At 49.9% G+C, this 12,390-nt stretch overlaps 1 protein-coding gene across 1 annotated transcript in view; it reads right to left on the reverse strand.

Moving 5' to 3' along the window:
- Nucleotides 1-10,450: 10,450 nt before the first annotated feature.
- The window catches only part of CFAP221 (cilia and flagella associated protein 221), a 126,549-nt gene continuing 124,609 nt past the window's right edge, over nt 10,451-12,390 (reverse strand). Inside the window, exon 25 of the mRNA XM_081052840.1 lies at nt 10,451-11,515. The gene's annotated coding sequence lies outside the window, so the exon portion shown is untranslated. The remainder of the gene's footprint in view (nt 11,516-12,390) is intronic.

A 12,390-nucleotide genomic window follows, 5' to 3' on the forward strand; every position in this document is an offset into this window, starting at 1 on the left:
CTGAGGCCCCATCTTGGGGGCTCCCGGGGAGGCCAAGTTGCAACTGCACTGTCCCCATCAACCTGCATGGTCAACAGGCCTGTGTGTGCCACAGGCAACCAGGAGAAGTCCTCTCCAGGCAGGCTGCTTCCCAGGCCGGAGACACAACTGATTGCAACACAAAGTGAAAATAAACAAAGGTTTCCCGATGAAGACAGTCCTTCCTTCACAAGACTACACAACCCAGGTGCTTCCCCCACCGCTCTCACTCCATCTCCTGCTTCTCTCTCCCCACCCCGCCCCTGCTCCAACCTTAAACCCGCCAGGCACAGCTCCTGCCCCACAGCCTTTGCCCTTGTCCTTCCCTCAGCCTGGAATGCTCTTTCCCCAGATTTCCTCTTGGCTCACTCCCTGCCTTTGTTCAGGTCTTCGCTCCAAGGCCACCTTCTCACAGTAGGCTTTCCTGGTCACCCTCCTTAGGAAAGCACCTGCTCTCCCAACCCTGCACTTCCGATCCCTGGTCCTACTGCAGCTCTTATCGTCGTCTCACATACTCTGCAATTACTTATTCCTTGTTTATTGTTTGTGCCCCTCACTAGAACATAAAGGCAGGGATTTTTATCATTGCTGTTTCCAAAGCCTAGAACAGAGCCTGGTACATAGTAGGTGCTCAAAAAATGTGTGCTGATGAATGACGTAATGATGTGGCAGATATAGGTAAAGCTGCCCCCCGTTGGCCACCATGAAGTCAGAGAGACAACTCTAGCCGTCCAGTCCTCCTGAAACTTACCGGGGTCTCAACAGTGACCTCAGCAGCTGTCCTCCCAGCCACACCCTTCCCAGGGCACGGCCCCTTGCGTCAGATTTCATCTCAGGGCACTGATCTCTGCCCATGTGCTCTCGAACAGCTGGGATTTCTGCCCACTGCCCCACCCAGGCTGCCCACTCCTCGCGCATGCATTTGTTACACACTGCATGTCTCCTTGGCTGGGCCCCGTCGGAATGCTCTGTGGACACAGAGAGGAAGATGTCTAGGCCTCTCCCTGGTCACATCTGTCCCCACGCCTCAGTCCGCCCTCAGACTCATGGAAGCTGTACACCTCTTGTTTGGTGGCCAATCAAATAGTTGCGTGTTTCAGGCCAGGCAGGACATGGTGAGAAGGGTGGGATTGCAGAGCCAGTCCCCCCTCCTTTATAAGCCAGATGCTGAAACATTCCACTGTCACATGCCAGATGGGGGCACAGCCTGGCCTCAAAGCAAGGTACACGGCCCACGCCCCTCCCCTATTTGCTACATCTCATATAAACTCTGTAAACCCACTCTCTTTTAGGTACGATTTACCTTACCACAGTGTTGTGAAAGTGTTCGTACACTGATTAATGCATCTGGACTTTTCCCCAGCACCTTGCACTCTGACTGTACACAGTGGGTGCTCAGTAATGCTTTTGGGTTGGGTTGCTCTCAGGCCCATAAGGTGTCCTCCTCTCACCGGTGCTTCCTCCTGGCCTCTCGGCTCTCACGCTGCCCTCCCCCCTCACCTAGAGCAGCCAGGTGCTCAGCCAGGTGGCAGAGACGCAAGGAGGAAGGCCCTGCCCGCCCACCCTGCCCGCCCTGCCCACCAGACATTCACAGCCCGGTTGGGAGAGACTGACAAAGAACCAGACAAAATGCAGTGAGAAGTGCGAGGCAGAGTGTGCCAGGCTGCCATGGGAACAGAGGGGGGCTTGTCACCGCAAGAATGAACACAGCTCCTTCCATTTGTGCATTGCTTTCAGCTTTTTTAAAGAGATGGGTGTGAAGCGTGAGGGTGGAGGAACAGAAAATTGAGAAATGGAGTTTTCCCAGTCCTGTTTTGTTCGCGTTCCAGGACTGTCACCTTAGCTGAGCAATTTTAATGGAGAAAAAAGAAGAAAGACACAAAGACACTGTCACCCACCCCTGAACAAGGCACTTTTACCAGCTCTGTGTCGCGCAATCGTCTCTTGGTGTTTGTTTTGCTGCAAGGCTTTGCAGTACCAGCTGATGAGGGCTGCAAAGCCCTAAGCGTGAGGAATCTGCAGGACGGCTTCCAGTGAGCAGATTCTCACCTCCTATAGAGGAGCCACCCCCCAGCCCACTCCCAGGTTAGTGCTCAGACCACGTGCGTTGTCTAAGCAGAGGGAGGTTAACCCTTACTGTAGCCTGGCTCTTACGTGTGATATAGCAGAAGGGGGTACATAACTCGGTGGTCAGAAACAACCCCAAATCTGTGCCTTAAAACCACAAACATTTATTTTTCGCTCTCACGACATGTCCATCGGGTTGACAGGTCTCTGTTCCACGCCACCCCCACGTGAGGACCCATCATCTGGAGGCCCACTGGGGAAAGAGAAGATGGAGACACCTGGCTCTAAAATGCTTTCACATGGAAATGACCCCTACCATCCAAGGGCCGAGCAGGTCACCGCCACCTTCAAAGGGGATGGGAGTCAAGGTGGCAGGAGTCCTTGAGAACAGAAGCTGGTCCAGTGTGACCTTCACACAGGTGGCAAAGACCATAACCCCCTCGGAGCATGTCTCTTAGGGTCTCGAGGCTTTTCAGGCCCCACTACTCTCTCCCTGCACCTCTGGTTTAACTACGTGAGAGAGAATGTAATGGGACCAGGGAATTCATATTACCCTTATTTGGGCTGGACTTGCAAATGCTACCTGGGGTGTGACGTATTTCTCTTTGTTCGTGTATGTCTGTGTGTATGTGTGTGTGTGTGTGTGTGTGTGTGTGTGTGTGTGTTCTTCAAAGCTTCCCCTGGTGGGCAGGGGTCACAGGGGTGGGCCACGTGGTTCCTGCACGAGACCTTTGCCTCAGGTGTGGCCGAGGCCTTTTCCCTCAGAAGGGGCTGCATGGATTTGAGGCTCTACTCCTTAGGTATTTAAGGAACATTAACCTAAATGTTAGCTTATCCAAAAGCAGCGATTCTCAGACTTTAGGGTACACACAAATCACCTCAGGGAGAAGCGAGTGAACAATACAGCTTCCTGGGTCTTGCCCACACAAGGTCTAATTCAGTAGTTCTTAGGTTGGCCGGGGGGATCTGCATGTCACAAGTGTCCCATGTGGTTCAGAAGCATCCTTTTCTGAAAGCTGACATAATGTCACTCCATATTTCTCTCCTCAGAGGAAGTTTTACGAAGAAGCCGTCGTTCAGAAGCGAGACCTTAGTCAAGCATCATATCTCTATAGGACAAAGCAGTGACTCAATGACTGAAGTGCTCCGGCGGGGGGTCCTGGGGGCTCCATGTGCTACTGCTTCAAATCTGTTCAGCAAGAATGCCCCAGCAGGGGAGTGGGGCTCCGTGGGGTCTCCAGGAGGCTTTGTCACTTCACAAAAGGGTGCTGCTGTCCCAGTTATAGAAACCCTGGGTGAGCCCTACTTCCCCGGTGAGGCTGCAGCCTTGCTGGAAGAAACAGCCCTGGCTCCCAATTAGGGCTCCAGGGGTCTCATCCTGGCCTCACCAGCAACAGCTGTGTGTCCCATCTGGACCAGGAGACTAATACTTGCCTTTCTTTAATGGGTTTTTAGCAATTAAATGAGATCATGTAAGGAAACAGCCTGGCATAAAGCAGCTGCTCCCTCGTCTGTGGAGGGCAGAACAGGCAGAGGGCAAGACTCCCTGCAAGGGCCTGGGAGATACTGGGGAAACATGTGAGCTCTGCCCATCTGGGTGAACACAAAAGGCCACCTCTGCCACCTCTGCTGAGGACCAGCCCAGCGTGAGCTCAGTCAGGGGCTCAGGGGCCCAGTACTGTCACTGGGGGCCCTGAGCCTGTGGCTAAAATCACCGTGGCTTGCTCCTAAGGCCACAGGGCAGCTGCTTGCTGGGCCTCCTTAGCTGTCTCCAGGCTTCTTGCTTCTGCCCTTTCCCTGGGCTGTCAGTTCGGTCTGCCTCGGATTAACTAACAATTAACATAACCTCTGAATAATTTAGCAAACCTCCCCTTGCTCAACTGAAGATCTTATCACAAGGCAAAACAATCAATTCATATGTATGCAAGCATTTTCCCAGCAGCTGCCACTGGCTTGGGCAACAGACGGCGCCTGACATTCATTTGGCTGGCAGGGAGAGCCTCAGGTGTGGGATCCAGAATGGGTTGAACGGGAGTTAGGAAATGGAGGACGCGATGGGTCTGCAGTTAGAAAGGGGCCCCGGCAGGCCAGGGCCAACGGGGGGTGGCTGTGGCCGGACTTCTGAGGGGTCTCTGCAGCCCAGAGATAACATCTGCACATCCTTTCTCTGCGGGGGCTGGGTCCAGGCCTCCAGGTTGGGACACCTCTCCTCCCCAGGGACCAGCACAGGTAGTCAGTGTACCATCAGGTGGTCTGGACCTGGACACCTCTGCCTCAGGGCAGCCTCCAGCCGCCGCTGGGAGCCATGTCGGAAGGTGCTGGGGGATTCTTTGGATGTGCCTTGTCCGGACGGGTTCAGGGGCCTTGCCGCGGCAGCCTCTCCCCTGTGGTCCCCTGAGAAATGTGGGCTGAGCTGACCTTCACAGGCCGACGCCTCTGGGGTCTGTGCACTAGTCACGCTCCTTCATTCCCAACACAACTCAGTCACGTACTTTGCAAACACTTCCTGAAAACTGAGTGTCAGATACTGGGAATAAGAGGGTGGGAACGGCCCTTGTTGCTGCCCTGAGAGAGGTCCTTGGGGAGTCAGACACGTGAATGAGGCTGTGCCTCCACCGAATGCTGGAGGGTAGTTCTGCCAACCCTGGCTCACATCACAATCGCCTGAGCCGTTTCCATAGGTGTCACATGGGGCCACTTCCCAATCAGTGTGCCTTGGTGAATAAAAATATACCCAACTTCCTCAAGCTGTAACTCTGTGCCAGGCACTGTTCAAAGTGCTTTACAAATATCAACTTATTAAATTCTGAAAACCACCCCTAGCGTGGGCATTGTCATTAGTCCCATTTACAGATGAGAAAACTGAGGTACAAGAGGGTAAGTAATGTGCCCAGGGTAGTAAGTTGCAGAGCCAGGATCTTAACCCAGGTGGTTTGGTTCTGAGGCTAAAGGCTGCCTGGCATGGCACAGATTTGCCCCCTGGCCAAGGGCTCTCCAGTGGATAGAGGTCTCCTGGGACCCTGCTGCCACTTCTTTCCTGCCTCAGCAAATTGACAAAGACACATGTTCTAGGCCTGCAGGGCCACTCACGAGCAGTGGGAACCAGCAGCGGCCTCCCGAGTGTAGTTCTGAAGGGGACCTACGCTCAGCGGACTTTAGCTCAGGGACCAGGAAAGTGAGCGAGCGCCTCTGTGGGGAAAAGGGCTCGGACCTTCATCTTTTCACATGTGGATGACGCCGGGGAAAATTCAACACCGACACTGACTTTAGGACTTGGAAAACCGAGCCAGTGATCAGTGTGCACCTGACTGTGCTGTGTGAAGCAAACAGAATTACGGCCAGGCTGGGAACCGTCCACGGCTAGCGAGCCAGTCAGCGTCCAGGGGCCAGACTCTGGCAGGTCTTGTTTGGTGACAACAGTAGAATCTATAACACAATCAGAGTGTGATTGTAAAGCACACACTGCCACCTGTGTGGTGTGTGGATGCCTGTCTACGTCCTTCTCTCGACGTGGACTCTGGTGCGTTTGTTCCTTTGCCTGGACCCAGCTGAGCACCCCCCCGCCCTTCACCACGTCTGCAGTGCCTGTGAGTAGCAACCTATGCGCACAGCCACCTGTGCAGCGGGTGGGGGCGTGAGAGGGGTCGGGCAGAGGTGGACGAGAACATGACCCTGGCCCCGTTGATATGATGTGCCCTTGGCGTGTAGCAGGGAACAAGGCCCTCTGGGAACAAAGGCTCCAGGGGGCAAGACTGGAGGAAGTCCAGAGCCAGGGAGGCTTTGAGCCCAGGTGGCTCCAGGCAGTGCAAAGAGGAGCCTGCATCCCCAGGCCTGCTAGGGTTGGGTGCGGCGGAGGTAGAGCGTGCAGGACAGAGCAGCCGGAGGAAAGGCACACCGGAGGAGAGAGTGGGCAGGGCCGCCGGCGGACACCAGTACTCACCTCCGCGAGCCTTTGCTCTCAACAACCTGCGGATGCTTTAAAGACCATTTTCCAGTTCTCCTTACTCATTCTGCCTCAGTCTGGGAGCTCTCAAGCATCCCAGTGAGTTAAAAGTCTTCCGTCATCATGCACAAGAACATGTCTTTCTAAGGAGGCATAACTAATAAGGGAGGAGGAAAGTCCCAGGAGACAGAGAATGGACTTAGGGCCTGTGAGCGCCACAGCAGGGAGAGGAAGGGGCAGAGGGTGCACCCCAGATGCCCAGCTACCAAGCCTAAACCCAGGTGACATTCCTTCCTGTCACCCTGACATTCCTCTCCCACACCCCAGACCCAGTCCGCCACCAAATTCCATCAGTTCTACCTCCTAAAGGTAGCCCGAGTCCTGCTTCTTTCCATCGTCACTGCCACTGCCATCATCTCCTATGTGACTACAATGTCCCCTCCCCCTCCAAACTGGTCACTCTGCCCCCTCACCCCATTGTACACACTGGGGTCACTTTCTAAAATCCAAACCTAACCATGTCCTTTTCTTGCTATAACATCCTCACAGGCCTGCACTGCGGTTACAACAAAGTCTGAACACCTCGCCACGGCCCACAAGGCCCTGCGTACTCCGGTCCCTGCCAGGTTGCTCAGCCTCTTCGCTACCCACAACTTCCCTGCACTCTATGCCAGCAGGCTGGGTTTTGTTCTTTGGCAAGTGGACCCGTTATTCATTGATTGCCTCTCAACCCCAAATCCATCCTTCATTGCCTGCTCGGAGAAAATGGAGACAGACCCTCTCGACATTTCTCCCCAGCGGGCACGAGGTTGAATTTTGTCAGGAGAGGGCGCTGGAGGGACACTGGAGCAGGGCTGGGGTTTCCTCTTCCTGGTTCCAGCGTGCTCCTCTTGCCAGGCGGGCTCCTCCAGAGTGCAGCCTCCCCGGGGTCGGGATCCTGCAGCACGGCCTGCCCTGGCAGCTTTTAGTGGCGTTTCAGCAGAGTGCTACTGGGGAAGCTGCTCCCCATGGGCCCCGGCATTCCCTCAGGTGGCTTGGGATTGAGTTCCAAAGTGGGTCACCTGCTGTGGCTGGCTTTCCTGTTACCCCCAAGGGGGGGATTTCCAGCAAGTTCTGCCAGCATGGCACCTGACCTGAGCAACTTCCCACCACCATATGCCATGCTGACACCTTCTCCAATGAGGTCTGGATCTCAGCCTGGGCAGGGGCAGTGGCTGCTTCTCACGTACTCCTAGAGTTCTTACAAGCTAATCCCTCATAAATCCAATCCCTGTTATAATGATAATAAAAATTTCTTATAGAATAATAGTTCTTCATATCAAACTTCCCTTGTTCAAATTGCTGTGTGGTCTCGGTCTCCTGGTTGGGCCCTGACTGACACAAAACCACAAAACTGCCCCATTTCTGGCTTTTGCACAGACTAGTCCCATAGCCTGTTTCACTTGCCTGACACGGTATAGTGGCGAAGAGCACGAATGCTAGAGACAGACTGCCCCGGTCACATTGTCTAGCACTGGCTGGTGGGAAACCACTTGACCTCTCTATGCCTTAATCTTCCCACCTGTAAAATGGGCACAATAAGATTTTTGTGGGGATTGCATAAGTTACTATGTAAAGGGTTTGGCACGCCACTGTCAGATAAGTCTTTGACATTATTAGCATTAGCTTCTTTCAACTCACACTTAGGGGTTTGAGCACCAGGGTCCCCTCTTCTGGGAAGTCCTTCCTGCCCACCTACCATCCCAGTCTGGGTTAGATGTCCTTCCCCTGTGCTCCCACTAACCTGTCCCTTACACACCTTCAGTGCCTGATCTCACTGTGTTGTCACTGCAGGGCTTTTTTTTTTTTTTGCTTTAATAGTCTTTATTATTAAGAATTGGATGTTTGGGGTGAACATCTCTGGTTTCGCCAACCCAGCATCCCCTCTTTCTTCTGGAAAATGCCCATTTTCCTAACAAAAATAGATCTTGTGGAGCATCCCAACTACTGGTCATACTTAATTGAACTAGAGGGATGAGTAACCATGTCAAGCAGGGCTGACTGAAACACACGGTTTTGGTCCTGATTAGCACATGACCTAAGTCTGGCCAATAAGAGTCCTTCCTTATGGTTTGAAAAAGCAGAGCTGGGCAAAGAGGCTTATTCTTACTCTAAGACAAATGAAAAGGTGGGACATTCGATTTGTTTGTGGCATAATTCCCTGGAAGAAAGCTGGTGCAACAGAAACAGATAAGAGATGAAAGAAGGCTCCAGGTGGTGTTTGAATCTCTGATTCCTTGTCTATAAGGCCCAGGTATGCCCCTGACATCACAGAACCAGAGGAGCCTTCCAACACAGACCCTTTTGGCCTAAGCTAGTTTGAGTTGAGTTTCAGTCACTTTTCACCAAAAGAGGAGGCCTCACTCATATAATGACTTCAAATAAGTCTGGTGTTAATTTACATTGTCGAAAGTATATTTACATTGCTAAAAACTAACTTCACTTGGATAAACATCTGAAACATCCCACCCCAAATGGTAAGAATTAAGTGAATGTAAATAGCAGGTTTCCTTGTCTGTCTCTTCTGCAGGACTGCAAGCTCCGCGAGGGCAAGAGTGTGTGTGTCCTCAGGGCCTCACCCTGCACCTGAATGGGTGAGGGAGTAAGCGCGTTAGTTCAGGTCCTCTGAGAAATAGACACCGAGACAGGACTAAGTGAGTAAGACATGTGTTGGGGGAAATGCCTGTGAAGGACAAAGGGGGAGGGAACAGAAGAAAGTGGGGGGACCTTCATACCGTAATGCAGGTCTGCCAACTGTGAAGGAGAGAGGGAAGAAAGGATGGTTGGGTAGGAAGGGTCTCAGACTTCAGAGCAGTTCTAGGAAAGCTCTGCCCAGGCCACTGGAGAGTCCTTGAGCCTTAGTCACTCACTGGAGGCGTCCTGCAATTCCCTGGGATGGGCCCACGTTACTGTTGTCACCATGACCAGTCCTTGGCTGAAAGCAACCGCCAGAGACATGGCCACAGGGAAAATGTGGGGGTGGGTCTAGAGAAACAACAACTGGGGCTGTCAGTCAATTCTGCTCCCACAGCAGATCCGAGCAGCACATTTTCGTGACCACCACAGTGACTGACAGACAGAAGGCTGGCCACACCCCAAGGAGACAGGGCCAAAAACAGTGATGCTAGAATCTGTCACCTTAATGCAGGGAGATAGAGTGGGCCCATGGACCCCTCCGGAGTAATGCTTTGTACATATATATAAATGTGTATAGTGGTACGTCCTTTTATATATTGAAACAATAAAGTCATTGAAAATTCCACCATAACAGAATTCCTTTCAATGTGTGAATCTCCTCCCAGATCTTACCATGTTTACATTATTGCAATCATCGTGGAAGTAGCACTTCATATTTTTTTTAAAGATTTGATGTTTATAACGAATATTTCCACATTTCTGCCAGTCTTCATAATTAAACTTTTGAGTTACTGAACAATATTCAAAAAAATGGATGTACTACAATTTCCTAAGTAATTACTGTTCAACATTTCCATCATTCATATATGTATATGAATAATCATATATATCATATATTTATATACATATGAATAATCATATGTATGTGTCATATATATGATGTATTTAGATTAAAAAATAGTTTTATGATTGTATCAGGTTTTACCAGATTGCTTTCTGAAAACATTATGGCAATTAGTAATGTGTATTAGTTATCTATTGCTACATAAAAAATTACTATAAAACGAAGTCGCTTAATACAACCCACATTTACTGTCTCACTGTTTCTGTGGTTCAGGGACCCAGGCATGACTTACTTGTGTCCTCAGCTTCAGGCTGTGTCACAGGCTGCAATGAAGGTGTCACTGACTGGGGAATCATCTTAAAGCTTCACTAGATAAGGATTCTCTTTCACACTCATGTGGTTGTTGTCAGGATGCAATTCCTCAGGGGTTGTTGGATTGATGACCTCAGTTCTTAGCCAGCTGTTGGTCAGAGGCCACTCTCTGTTCCTTGCCCTGTGGGCTTCTCCAACATGGCAACTCATCAAAGCATGTGTCCAAGAAGACAACACTCTGCTAGCAAGAAAGAAGCCACAATCTTTTGTAACTTAATCACAGAAGTGATATCATCTTAGTGTTGTCAAATTCTATTGTTTTGAACCAAGGGGACCAAGGGAGAGGATGACACCAGGTCATGCATACAGGAGCAGGGATCAATGGGGGCCATCTTCTAGGCTGCCTCTACAAATGTCACCAAGAGCATATGCTCGTGCCCATTTCACCACAACCTCACCAACACTGAAATGTTCTAGTATTGAAGGATACCCAGTATTGTTGTAAAAGACTCTCCCATCTTAAGGCCGCCTGCTCCAGTCTGGCATTAGGTTAGTGCAAAAGTAATTGCGGTTTTGGACTGTGAATTTTAAATCATTATAACTAGGCTCAAACACATCTTTATTAATCAAAATAGGAACCATTACAATCAATACATTTTTGCCAATGAGAAACAAGTTTGTTTTTTCCTGTAGCATAAAAATCCATGCTTTGGGATTCAACGGACTCTTAGAAAGCATTTTCTGCATCCTCCTGGTTGTGGAAGCATTTTCCCTGCAAAAAGTTGTCGAGATGCTTGAAGAAGTGATAGTCGGTTGGCGAGAGGTCAGGTGAATATGGGGGATAAGGCAAAACTTCGTAGCCCAATTCATTCAACTTTTGAAGTGTTGGTTGTGCGACAACGTGCAGTCAGGTGTTGTCGTGGAGAAGAATTGGGCCCTGTCTGTTGACCAGTGCCGGCTGCAGGAATTGCAGTTTTCAGTGTATCTCATCGATTTGCTGAGCATGCTTCTCAGACATAATGGTTTTGCCAGGATTCAGAAAGCTGTAGTGGATCAGACCGGCAGCAGACCACCAAACAGTGACCATGACCTTTTTTTGGTGCAAGTTTGGCTTTGGGAAATGCTTTGGAGCTACTTCTCAGTCCAACCACTGAGTTGGTCGTCGCCAGCTGTCAGATAAAATCCACTTTCCGTCCCACGTCACAACTGATCAAGAAATGGTTTGTAGTTGTTGCATAGAATAAGAGAAGACGACACTTCAAAACAACGATTTTTTTTTTTCCGGTCAGCAAATGAGGCACCCACTTAGCAAGCTTTTTCACCTTTCCAGTTTGCTTCAAATGCCGAATAACTGTAGAATGATCGACATTGAGTTCTTCGGCAACTTCTCATATAGTTGTAAGAGGATTAGCTATGATGATTGCTCTCGGTTGGTCGTTTTCAACTTCCAATGGCCGGCCACTCTGCTCCTCATCTTCAAGGCCTTCGTCTCCTTTGCAAAACTTCTTGAACCACCATTGCACTGTACGTTCGTTAGCAGTTCCTGGGCCAAAGGTGTTGATGTTGCGAGTTGTCTCTGCTGCTTTACGACCCATTTTGAACTCAAATTAGAAAATCGCTTTAATTTGCTTTTTGTCTAACATCATTTCCATAGTCTAAAATAAATATAAAATAAACAGCAAATAAGTCATTAGCAAAAAAGACATAAAGCGAGAAATGTGCATTAAAGTGATGTATAACATAACCACATTTCTTTAAGAATGTATTCCAATATCAAATGTCAAATTTCAACAACGCAAAAACTGCAATTACGTTTGTACCAACCTGATATCTCCCCCTAGGGTCGCCTGGGTTATTTGCTTTCAGCTTCTGCCAAGTAATTTTTCAAAAGGTGTCAACTGATATTAACCTAAAGATGCTGTAACTGGGGCTTGAAAAGCTCTAAGTGCAGACCTCTATTAGGCAGCAGTCAGTTCCCTGGGAGGGATCCAGTCTCAAGGAATTGCTAGTATTTGGGTAGCAACTCCAAGCCCCGAACACTCTGGTACTTGTACCACTTAAAAACACTAAAATTTAGGAAACCAATCTTCATTTAAAGCTTACTATCGTGTTTCCCCCAAAATAAGACCGGGTCTTATATTAAGTTGTGCTCCAAAAGACACGTTCAGGGGATGTCATTCTGAAAAATCATGCTAGGGCTTACTTTCCGATTAGGTCTTATTTTTGGGGAAACATGGTATATATCCTCACTGGGCTCCACATTCTGCAAATTTATTTCACTTTCATTGTCAAAACAATGCTGTAAGATTCATGTTACTGTCCCCACTTTATAGACAGAAAACTCAGGATCAGAGCTGTGAAATCACTTGTTCAAGGTCACTCTGCTAAAATGGCAGGACCAGGATTTGAACCCACGGCTGCACCTCCCCCCCCCCCCAGTCTGTGCTTTCTGCCTCCTAAGGTGTCCTTGTCCTCAGCTGGCGCCTCCGAGGGCTCCGTGACACTCTGCCCTTCCACACCATTCCCACCT

The sequence above is a fragment of the Rhinolophus hipposideros genome (genome assembly GCF_964194185.1).
Source record: "Rhinolophus hipposideros genome assembly, chromosome: 6".
Lineage (NCBI taxonomy): Eukaryota > Metazoa > Chordata > Mammalia > Chiroptera > Rhinolophidae > Rhinolophus > Rhinolophus hipposideros.